Consider the following 12,763-nt stretch of genomic DNA (forward strand, 5'->3'; position numbering starts at 1 on the left):
GAAATTGTTGCTTTTCTAGCTGATATTACAGGCCATTTAAATGATTTAAATGTAAAACTGCAGGCCAAAAATCAAACTATATTCGACCTGATGGAAGCAGTGAGGGCTTTTCAGAGGAAATTACAGCTTTTCTATTATGATATGCAAGAGACCCTGCTTAATTTTCCAAAGCTTAAGGAACATATCCAAGAAGCAAACACCATTTCACAATTGGACAGGAAATTTTGCTGTGCATTAAAAATCTTTATCTGGTTAAAAATGTTAGCCAGTTTGCTGCTGAGGCCCATAATTCTTTTACATTGGCAAGTTTAGCTACTCTACAGATTGAAATAATTGATCTGCAAGAAGATGCAGCTCTGAAAGCTCAGTTTAATGACTGTGACTCAATTACATTCTGGACAAAACTTGTTATCCCAGCTAAATATCCCCTGCTACAAAAAATTGCAGTCAGTGTTCTTACTATGTTTGGTTCTACATATACATGCGAATCTGCATTCTCCACAATGAATCTGGTGAACAACAAGTACCGCACTCGGATCACAGATGAGCATTTGCATCAGTCTGTTCGAATGGCAGTCACCCCATTTGTGCCTAATTTCAAAGGGCTGGTGAGAAAAAAAAATGCCAGTTCTCCCACTAAGAAGCATCAACTCTGTTTGTAAATAGTTCAACAACGTTTGTGAAAATAGTATTAGTCTTACCGGTAAGACGTTTTCTACGAAACCTTCACGACGGCACCACAGGAGTTAACTCATGCCCTAGGGACAGGAAAAGCACAAACACGAGAGGTTAAAAGCCCCTCCCCTTCCTGCTAGCACCAGTGCATTATAACAATTTCTGAGCACCACGTGAGGTATTGTTGAATATAATACTCACGTGGTGCTCAGAAATTGTTATAATGCACTGGTGCTAGCAGGAAGGGGAGGGGCTTTTAACCTCTCGGGTTTGTGTTTTTCCTGTCCCTAGGGCATGAGTTAACTCCTGTGGTGCCGTCGTGAAGGTTTCATAGAAAACGTCTTACCGGTAAGACTAATACTATTTTCTCTCCTCACCTTCACGACGGCACCACAGGAGAAATACCAACAATTTCCCCTAGGGCGGGGCCACAGCCTGGAGACCTTTCTTACCAACCAGGTCTTCACTGAGCTGAAACTGCCAACCACAATGCATGGCAATAGTAGTAGACCAGGTGATAGCTCTGCAATCTGATCTAAAGATGTGTAAGCCTTCTCCGCCCAAGAAGTGAACGCAGCCCTGAATGAAAGGGCCTTGATCAATAAAGGTAAAGGTAAGTCCTATACCTACGCTTCCATACAGCATTCCGGATTCCACCAGCTACAAATTGCTGGAAATCTCTTCAGTATATTCTTCCTCTGGAATTGAATGAAGATCAATCCAGGTGTTACAGGATTCCAGGAACTATATTACAGTTTCTCTACGGTCCAGGAATAAAACTTCCATCCTTAATCATCTTTGGAGTTGATACAGAATGATCATAAGACCAAGAAAGATGAAACTACCACGGAAACAAATCGGGATCAGTGTGACACTATTCTGTCCCTCTGGAAAAGACAGTAAGAGTCACGGATAATCAGTGTGCGGGTCTCTGATTCGTCTTATCTAAGATTATGGTCACAGGATGGCTGTCTTGTAGAACAGGAACTTGAGACTGTACTCCAAATAGGTTTGGAAGGAAGACGACTAAGGTCTTCAAGTACAAAGTTAAAATCCCAAGGGAAATGTCGATTAAAAGTAGGATTCCTGTTTAAAAGCGTTCCTCATAAGTTCTAAAGACATCTATGATTCATGATAAATATAATGATAAATAGCAGATATATGGATACAATGATTAATTGCAAATGATATATGATAATGATACATAGCAGATGATGTATCATATAATGATTAATAGCAGATATATGATATAATGATAAATAACAGATGATATATGATATAATGAGTAATAGCAGAAGATATATGATAAATAGCAGATGATATATCATATAACAATAAATAGCGGATAAGGTTGCAACATGCACCTAAGTGGCCGACTTGAGACCTTCTGATATATCCTAGAAGAGAATGGCCTTATTTTCCTAGACTGTAGGAATTACAGCCTCAGAGAGGCCTCTGCTCCTAAACATAGACTCAGGATTCAGGTCGACATCTTGAGTCTTGACAGATCCGGACGGAACTGGTCCCTGAAGAAGTAGAAGGCGAAGGCTCAAATCCAAAAGTTGAAGAGCCCAGAGGCTCCAGGACCAGTCTTCGTACAAGGCCTGACTACCTTCTTACAGCCATTTCCACTGTTAGGATTTCCTGTAGTGTCCCAGGAAAGAGCCAAAAGATAAAGGATTGTATACAAGACTGAAAATCAAGGCTGTTCAAGTACATCCACCACCACTGGAACATCGCTTGGAAAGAACTTCTATACCTCCTTGTTCTGATAAATCTGCGAACAAATCAGAGGCAGACCCAATTGAGGGATAAAATCTGGACCTTCCTCCTTGAGACACCCTTCACTCATGAAAATGGATTGACTGCTAAGATAAACCATGTGAATTGTAAGATATGTGGCTGTTGGGGATAAATATGTCGCTCCCCTAGGTGAAGATCCAATCTGAATGGATTGAAGTGGATTCTGCTTTGCACTATCCTGGTGTCTCAGATGTGCCACAGTGGTACTGTTGTCCAATAAGATGTGAATTGTTAGATTCCAGATATTATTCGCCTGCTGTAAGGCACCCGACTGCCTGCAGCTCTTTAAGGCCTGAAGACCTTGCTGCTGTCCTTGGAGATAGCAGAAACTGGCCAACGTCTGTGACTAATCTTATCTTAGGAAGAGGGATACAAAGATAACCCCATCTTCAAGTAAGCCATGTAGGCCAACATATAGAAACCACAAGACCTGTGGAGAAAAGGATACCTGTGCCTGAATGACAGAATGACAAGTCTATTGGTTTATTACAGTAAGAATCTAGAATGAGTCTGATTCTAAGGTGTTACTGGAGAATAAGTAGTCATGGATTCCAAATGGACATAGTCCTCAAGTGTAACCAGGCCTCCTACATTGGGAACAGTCTAGTCTTCTCCACCAGAGATACCCAATCTGAGGGGAGAGAGGACATTATTACCTAGGAATCCGGAGGATCCCCAAATATATTTTGGGTGTCTGGGTTGAGATCCGATTACTGATTGTTTATCGGACACCCCCAGGAATAAAGATCACCACTGGCTGTCGTTATTTTCTGAACAGCTTCTATGTGGAATCTGTCAAAGAAGAAAACTCAACCAGACAGGCGGAATATTTATCCCAAACCGATGAAGGTAGGGAATCAACTTCCCCATAAACTAAAGAAGATGCAAAAGGGCTGATGAATCCCGAAGGAGAGAGCACTGCATTGATAATGCTGGACACAACTGCCCATGCAAACTTCTACTAAAGACAAGAGTTGAAACATAGTAGAAACATCTTCAGGCTGGGTTCACACTACGTATATTTGAGGCTGTATGTTTGAGGCTGTATAGCAACCAAAACCAGGAGTGGATTAAAAACACAGAAAGGCTATGTTCACATAATGTTGTAATTGAGTAGATGGCAGTCATTTAATTGCAAATATTTGCTGTTATTTTAAAACAACGGCTGTTATATTGAAATAATGGAAGTTATTTACCGTTATATGGCGGCCATCCACTCAATTTCAACATTGTGTGAACATATCCTTTCTGGGTTTTCAATCCACTCCTGGTTTTGGTTGCTATGAGGACCTGACATGAGGACCAAATACAGCCTGAAATATACATAGTGTGAACCCAGCTTTAAGTCGATTAACGCCCTCATAGCATCCTATAGATTAAGTTGAGTAGTAGACTACATGGATTCCATCTTGAATCCTCTGTATCAGATAAATTATGATGGGTTCCAGGTTTATACTAAGCCTGTATGTTCCGTTCAGTTACTAAATAAGGAATAGCTGAAAAGTGCCCCTTCTCTAACTCTGGCACTAGGACAGAGGTCACAACACAGGGCTTTATCAGCTTCTAGACACTGTAGAAGAGTCCTGATTAAAGGAGCTGAGAAGGTAGGTGGACTAGGAAACATTTGGGGGGAGAAGATGACTATATTGAAGTCCTGGAGAATAACGTCCAGGATCCAGATGACTTGGGTGACACACATCCAAGCCTCCTGAACTCCAGAATCTCCCCCCACCTCCAGGATAGTGACCTGGTGTAGTCCTGGGAGGCCTTGGGAGAGGTCAATAGACATCCCTCCTATAATGCTCCTGAATTCTATGGTCTATTAGAACAGAAGAATTTCCCAGATACTATAAAGGGCAAACTGAAGACCTTGCATAGAATGGGATTGTCAGATTTTTATTTTTTTTTTTGGTGTGACTAATGGCAGAAAAGGTAGAACCCAATTCCTGGCAACCATATGGACCATCACTGCTGAGGAATCAGCCAAGAAGGCTAAGGAATTGCTACAAAGAAAAGACACATCAATAATGTGTTCCCGAGGGAACCTTTATAAATATTTATTTATTTTGATGGTCGTCTCTGATTGATTCCCATATGTACTGCACAAGAACACATGTAGCAGCAACATCTCTCACAAGAGAAAAGTAACAGTCTATAAGACTTGTACAAATCCTCCTGGCCTCAGTTGAAGAGTCTACAAATGGCAAGGTGATTGCTAGTAACTCTAACCACCTGGGTGTCTAAATCCCATTCTTCCCAGGTTTTGTTAATCATCAGTGATGAGGCCTGAAAGGTCTGCTGAATAGGAACTAGCTTCCACATGCTAACCCCAGCAAACAACTCATCCCCAATAGATCACACCTCTTGTGTATCCTCCATCCCAGTGGAAGTCTGACAGAGAGAAGGTAAGATCAAATGGCAAAATATGTTCCCTAGACTCTGTGTATCAATGTGATAGAGCAGAGAAGCCTAGAGATAAATTACTGGATTCAGATAGTTGAATCAGATAATGTACAAGACTCAAGCCTAGAAGCAAAAGGACAGGCCCTGTGACTCCTAGATTTTAACAGGTACCTCTGGTACGCTGAAAGCTGCTAAAGCCATAAGAAGGTATAGCAATAGGTGTAGCAGCTGCCATATCATCCTTCATCATCTGACCGAACAGATAGGAAGGAAGATGAGGAGAGAAAACAGTGCAGAGGATGACAGTTACATTAGGTTATGCCAGTGTTTAACAGGTGAAATGCAACATCTGATTGGCCAGATCTTCCATCCATTTAACCCCTTAAGGACAGAGCCTGAAATGGCCTTAATGACAGAGACAAATTTTATGAATATGACCAGTGTCACTTTAGTCATTAATACCTTCGGGATGCTTTTACCTATCCGGCTGATTCTGAGATTGTTTTCTCGTGACATATTGTACTTTACATTTCTGGTAAATTGGAGTCGATACTCATAACAAATCTTTATGAAAAAAACCCAAATAATGTGAAAAAATGTGAAAAAATGCATTTTTCCAACTTTGAAACTTTTTTGCGTATACAGAAAGTGGTTATACCACATAAATTATATATTAAATAGCATTAGCAACATGTCTACTTTATGTTGGCGGCATTTATTAAACTATTTTTCATTTTTTTTACACAATAGGGAGCTTAAAACATTAGCAGCAAATTTCCAAATTTTCAGTAAAATTTCAAAATCAGATATTTTTAGGGACCTGTTCAGGTTTAAAGTGTATTTGAGGGGCCTGTATGTTAGAAAGCCCCACAAAGCACCCCATTTCAGAAACTGCACCCCCCAAACTCTGCAAAAGCACATCCAGAAAGTGTTTTAACCCTTTAGGGGAGTCACAGAAATAAAAGCTAAGTGTGTAAGGAATTTGAAAATTTTAATTTTCTGTGCAGAGATTTTATTGTAATCCAATATTTTTCATAATTATAAACCTATTACCAGAGAAATGCACCCCAATAATTATTGCCCCGTTTCTGCAGTTTATAGAAATACCCCATATGTGACCCTATTGCGCTATTTGACGCAACCACAAGCCTCAGATATAAGGGAGCGCCTAGTGAATTTCAACGCCTCCGTTATTTGGTCATTTTTGACTGTACCACTTCAGGTTGGCAGAGGCTCTGGGGTGTCAAAACCTAAAAAACACCCCTAAAAGGGACACCATTTAGAAAACTACACCCCTCAAGGAATGTAACAAGGGGTGCGGTGAGCATCTGGACCCCACAGGTGCTTCACAGATTTTCCGAACAATATGGCGTGAAAAAAGAAAAATTTATTTTTTACACTAAAACGTTGTTCTAGCCTTCAATTTTTCATTTTCTTAAAGGGATAAGAGGCAAAAAAAGACAAAAAATGTGTAGCGCAGTTTCTCCCGAGTACAGAAATACCCCACATGTGGCGATAAAGTGCCAAGAGGGCGCAGGACGAGCCTCCAAAGGGAAGGAGCGCCAATTGGCTTTTGGAAGCTGAATTTCACTGAAAAGGATTTCAAGGGCCATGTCGCATTTACAGAGCCCTCGTGCTGCCAAGACACTGGAAACCCCCCACAAGTGATTCCATTCTGGAAACTACACCCCTCAAGGAATCTAACAAGGGGGGCAGTGAGCATATGGACCCCACTGGTGACGGGCACAAATGTGGAACAATGTGACGTGAAAGGGAAAAATTTCATTTTTTCACTTTCATGGCACAAATGTGCCCGTCATCAAGGGGTCCATATCCTCTTTTCCCCCCCTGTTAGATTCCTTGAGGGGTGCAGTTTCCAGAATGGGGTCACTTGTGGGGGGTTTCCAGTGTTTTGGCAGCACGAGGGCTCTGTAAATGCGACATGGCGTTCATCATCCATTCTAGCCAAATCCAACCTCCAAAATCCAAATGGCGCTCCTTCCCTTCGGAGGCTTGCCCTGTGCCCACATGGCGCTTTATGTCCACATGTGGGGTATTTACGGACTCGGGGGAAATTGCTCTACACATATTGCGTGTTTTTTTCTCTTTTAACCCCTTGTGAAAATGATAAATTCAAGGCTAAACCAACATTATAGTGTAAAAAATGTAATATTTCATTTTCACGCCACATTGTTCCACATTTGTGCCCGTCACCAGTGGAGTCCATATGCTCACTACACCCCTTGTTACATTCCTTGAGGGGTGTAGTTTCCATAATGGGGTCACTTGTGGGGGGTTTCAACTGTCTTGGCAACACAGAGGCCTTTTGAATGCAACATGGCCCCACAAAATCCATTCCATCCAAATCCAGCCTTCAAAAACGAAATGGTGCTCCTTCCCTTCGGAGGCTTACCCTGCACCCGCATGGCGCTTTATGTCCACATGTGGGGTATTTACGGACTCGGGGGAAATTGCGCTACACATTTTGTTTTTTTTCTCCTCTTTTAACCCCTTGTGAAAATGATATATTCAAGGCTAAACCAACATTATAGTGTAAAAAATGTAATATTTCATTTTCACGCCACATTGTTCCACATTTGTGTCCGTCACCAGTGGGGTCCATATGCTCACTACACCCCTTGTTACATTCCTTGAGGGGTGCAGTTTCCATAATGGGGTCACTTGTGGGGGGTTTCAACTGTCTTGGCAACACAGGGGCCTTTTGAATGCAACATGGCCCCTCGAAATCCATTCCATCCAAATCCAGCCTTCAAAAACCAAATGGCGCTTCTTCCCTTCGGAGGCTTACCCTGCACCCGCATGGCGCTTTATGTCCACATGTGGGGTATTTCCGTACTCAGGGGAAATTGCTCTACACATTAAATGTTTTTTTTTATCTTTTAACCCCTTGTGAAAATGAAAAAACATGACAAGATTAATAATTTAGAGTAAAAATTTTACAAAAATTACACTAAATGTTGGTCTAGCCTTGATTTTTTTCCATTTCCACAATGGGTTAAAAAAGAAAATGAACACAAAACGTGTAGGGTAGTGTCCCCTGAGTACGAAAATACCCCACATGTGGGCATAATGTGCCATATGGGCACAGGGCAAGTCACCAAAAGGGACAGAGCGCCATTTAGAGGCTGGAATGGAGGATGGAGGCCATGTCGCAATTACAAAGCTCCTGTGCTGCCAGGACAGTAGAAACCCCCGACAAGTGACCCCATTCTGGAAACTACACCCCATAAGGAATCTAACAAGGGGTGCAGTGAGCATATGGACCCCACTGGTGACGGGCACTTACGTAGAACATGTGCCGAGAAAATAAAAAATACAATTTTTTTCATTTTCACGTCCCAAATGTGGCCGTCACCAGGGGGCCATATCCCAGCTGCCCCCCTTCTTAGATTCCTTATGGGGTGTAGTTTCCAGAATGGGGTCACTTGTGGGGGGTTTCTACTGTCCTGGCCGCACAGAGGCTTTGTAATTGCATCATGGCATCCTCTAATGGGAATGGCGGCCATACCTACTTAGCTGGGGAAAAGGGACAATTCTAATTTATTTGGGGGTATTAGGCCAATTATTAGTTTATAAGGTTGGAAATGACAGGTGTCCATCAAATTCAACCTGTGTTGATCCAGAGGAAGGCAAAAACCCCTCGTGAGGCAGACGACAGTAGCCTCATCACAGGGGAAAAATTCCTTTCTGACTCCATAATGGCAATCAGAATAATCCCTGGACCAAGGTGACCCCTGAAATAGGAATAAGGGACAGAATTTAGATAATGTAGAACCCCAGTGACGTGTGGTGCGCCTTGGAGCGATCCAGTATGCAGAGGCCGGGGCGATCAGGACAGGTGTCACACTGGTAAATGGTGTCCTTCCTGATCCCCCTGTTACCCCACACTCTGCACTTCTTCTGGGGTCTCCCGTTCTCCTGTGTGGGGGACGTCACCTGGAAAATGTTGCCCTGGTGCGATACGGGGTCCTTCATATCCAGAAGCGCTGGGTCCGCTCCATGGCTGCTAAATATTAGGGCGCTATTACTACTTCTGATATTTACGGATCGTGCCACAAGCTACAGGGCAACGAGGGACCGGAAGAGGGGGTGCTGGTATAAAAGTTATCCCCGTACAGGTGGTGGTAACCTTTATCCAGCAGTGGGAAGATCAGTTCCCGGACGACCTTCCCACTAACTCCAAGGATGGGGGGGGGGGGGAGGGGGCATCTGGGGGCTGGATTCGGGTGTCCCTTTCTACATACACTCTAAGGGTACATGCACACTGCGGAATCGCGACATAACCCTTCGTGCATTCCACAGCTGGCACCCGCCGGCGGACTGATGCAGGCGCACGTCTCCACACGTGTCATAGACTCCATTCTATGCACGGGCGGATTCCGCTCTCCGTCCAACGTGTTCATTCTTTGGATGGACGACGGATTCCGCCCGTGCATAGAATGGAGTCTATGACACGGGTAGAGAAATGCGCCCGCATCAGTCCTCCGGTGGGTGCCAGCTGCGGAATGCACAAAGGGTTATCCTTCGCCATTCCGCAGTGTGCACGTACCCTAAATCTGTAAGAGTACCCTGAGGTACTCACAGTGTTTGTAGAATTTCACTCCATACCGTCATCTCTTATTGGGACGGTACTGGCGGAAAAGACGTGTCTGGGGGGCAGCGTACGCTACGCTACCCCCAGACACGTCACTGGATGATGAGGATGAATGGAGGAAAGAAGGATCCCCCCATTCATCCTCACTGGCTGTTTCGGTGTCGAAGGCAATAATAACGTATACCTCTGACGCCGAAAACACCCTGGGGGCCATCTTTATACGGGGATTGGTATATGGGGTATGTAGTGGTGTAGTGTCAAACTTTATTCAGTGTAGTGTGGTGTAATGTAGTGTTTTTTACGTGTTTTTTTTACAGTAAGTATAAAAAAAAAACCTACGCCAACAAAGGAGTTGCTGATAAATGCCGCACTTATAAGCAGACCGTGGCAGTAGGATATAGAAAAAAAAACACCCTACGCCAAAAAGGAGGAGTTGCTGATTAGCAGCGCACTTTCGTGCGATGCTGATCAACACTCAGTGGCGATAGGGTGCGGAAAATAGAAAAAAAAAAAATTTGGAAAAAAAAAAAAACCTTTTTCTACATTCTGAATATCCCTGTAGCTGCTGATAAGTGTATTACACATATCAGCCGCTAGGGGGCAGCAGAGCGCAAAATCCGGAAAATGACGAGGCTGGAGCCGAAAATAGCCGAAAGAAGACGACGGGGACCGCCGGAAAGACCCGAAGACCGAACGGAATGACGGAGGACGCCGCGAACCCGGAAGACGCCGATCAGGAGCCCGGGACAGGTGAGTAATGTACAAATACCCGCTCTGGACCCCTCGGCTACCTAGCTGAGGGGTCCAGGGCAGGTATTTACTATATTGTGGGACTCTGATCGCCGTGCCACCGGCCTGATCGCCGTGAACGGCCGGCCGGCCGTTCACGGCGATCGGGCCGGTGGCACGGCGATCACCATTACTTTTTACAGTAATGGCGGTCGGTGCCGTCCTCGGACAGCACCGACCGCCATTTTTTTCCAGGTCATCGGGTCACCGATGACCCGGAAAGGTTCCGATCGCCACTATTGGCTGATCTGAATTGATTAGCCTATAGCGGCGATCGTAAGCACGGGGGGTGTTAACCACCCCCCGTGCCGTGAAGCTAAGATGGCCTGCTATGATTTATAGCAGGCCATCTTCCCCGATCGCTGTGTGTGAACACGCAGCGATCGGGGAAACATCGGGCGTACCCATACGCCCGTTTGCGTTAAAGCCCAGGCAACGGGGGCGTATGGGTACGCCCGATGTCGTTAAGGGGTTAAAAATCCTCTATAATGATGACATTAAACACAGGATGTTTTATGTTCTTGTTAATAAAGGAGAGAGGCCCGCATAGTAACAGGTAAATCTCCTAAGAGGAAAAGCTCCTTCTCGCAAAATAAAGCTAGGAGCAAAACCTTATCCATACATACATAAGTATATATATCACAGTCCTAAGCACCAAGGTGAATACAGCACGCTGGTGCCCACACAGAGTAATTATATATCACCCTGAAAGGTATAGGGAAGAAGAGAGGGAGATAGAAAACTGAGAGTCAGAACTATACAAGCTGACCGCTAGCACTCTCCCCCAAGTGTAGCAGACTTTAGTTGGCACACTTACCACCGGCAGCGGCAGAGGAGGCTAGTCTGCAGCAGGATTCCTCATAGGTGATGCAGTGGATCAGACCTCAGAAGACTGATGACACACAACTCTGCAGATTTTCCAAACTTGCCGCCCGGCGTCCTCGGAAGACCAGGAGTTCTGACTCTTCCGGCACATGGCGTCAGCGTGCTCCCCCCACTGAAGGCACTGCTGAAAGACTAGGCCTCAGGCCTGACCTCCGCCGAACGCCCGTACATTGCGGCCGGAAGTAGGCCGCAAACGCGGACCACTAGGCCACAGCACGACCAGTCCCGGGACGCGCGTATACAAAGGAGAGGTCCGGAGGTTGCAGCAACGGAAACTCTCTGCGCGCCCCCGCCACGTCAGGGATGGCGCGAGGAGAACCAGCGGGCCATCCCTTACCCCAGATCCGAAGATCAGCCAGCCGCCTCCATGGGAAGGAAGGAGGTTAAACCCCGATCGATCCCTGCTGGTAAGGGGAAATAAAATCTTCAAACAGGGGGATCTTCTCATCTTCACCATGGATCCCCCACCTCTCGTGCCTGCCCTACAGGGACAGGAAAAGCACTGGTGCTAGCAGGAAGGGGAGGGGCTTTTAACCTCTCGTGTTTGTGCTTTTCCTGTCCCTAGGGCATGAGTTAACTCCTGTGGTGCCGTCGTGAAGGTGAGGAGAGAAAAGTTATTAAAACACGTTTCCTACTGATGTTCAGCTCGGACCTTCACCTGACAATAGACTCCAGTAAGTGGACCTTCACTAAAAGTTGTTGAGTACCCCTGGACTAGGATCTTTCCTCTTTGCAAATGCATTCCTGGCTTTGGCTGAAAAAATCTGTCAGATAAACTGCTAGTTTAATAGGGCCCTTCGCAATTTCTGTGCATCAGATTAGAAATGTGTTAAAGGAAATCTATCGGATGTTTTACAGTAGCAGCCCTAATCAGACTTATAAAAGGTTAGTGCAAACATACCTATGTTCTAATCTAAGAATATTGCATGACTGAGAAAATTCTGTTCTAATGTTATGTCCAGTCAGAAAACCGCTAAAGCTGTTAATAATTTATGAGGGCCAGGGTCAAGGACACTGCCAATACGGGGAGCTTGGAGGAATAAAGATCCTGCCTCATCTGACTCAAGCAGCTGTGGCTGGGACATTAAAACAACCTTTTCTTTTGGTCATTTAAAGTGCATTACCGAGAAAACAGGTATGTATGCACTATCCTTCCCTGTAGCTATTTAGGGTTGCAGCCATAGCAAACAAATACACACAGCCTGCTGCAGCCAAAGGGCACACACACACACACACACAGCCTGCTGCAGCCATAGCACATTGAAGAAAAACACAATCTTCTCCCAGAGATAAAACACCACACTAGGACAGAGGTTACCGCTACACTACTTATAGCTTCTCCATTTTCTCTATTTTACACAGGATCAGTGATGAGCGAACAGTGAAATATTCAAATATTCGATATTCGTACGAATATCTCCCGAATATTCGATTCCCATTAAAGTCAATGAGAACAAGTATTCGATTATTGAAAAAAATCTATTCGACCACTTGGAGGTAAAAACTGGAAGCTAGGGGATTTGAACGCTTATCAAATATTTATCGAATACTCTGCAAACTATTCGATAGATCAAATACCTTACTATTCGATCA

At 44.6% G+C, this 12,763-nt stretch overlaps 1 protein-coding gene across 2 annotated transcripts in view; it reads right to left on the minus strand.

Annotated features, from left to right (window-relative positions):
* ADAT3 (adenosine deaminase tRNA specific 3) overlaps positions 1-12,763 on the minus strand; it is a 29,042-nt gene that overhangs the window by 5,737 nt on the left and 10,542 nt on the right. The window lies entirely within an intron of this gene.

Source organism: Dendropsophus ebraccatus, chromosome 8 (genome assembly GCF_027789765.1).
Source record: "Dendropsophus ebraccatus isolate aDenEbr1 chromosome 8, aDenEbr1.pat, whole genome shotgun sequence".
NCBI lineage: Eukaryota > Metazoa > Chordata > Amphibia > Anura > Hylidae > Dendropsophus > Dendropsophus ebraccatus.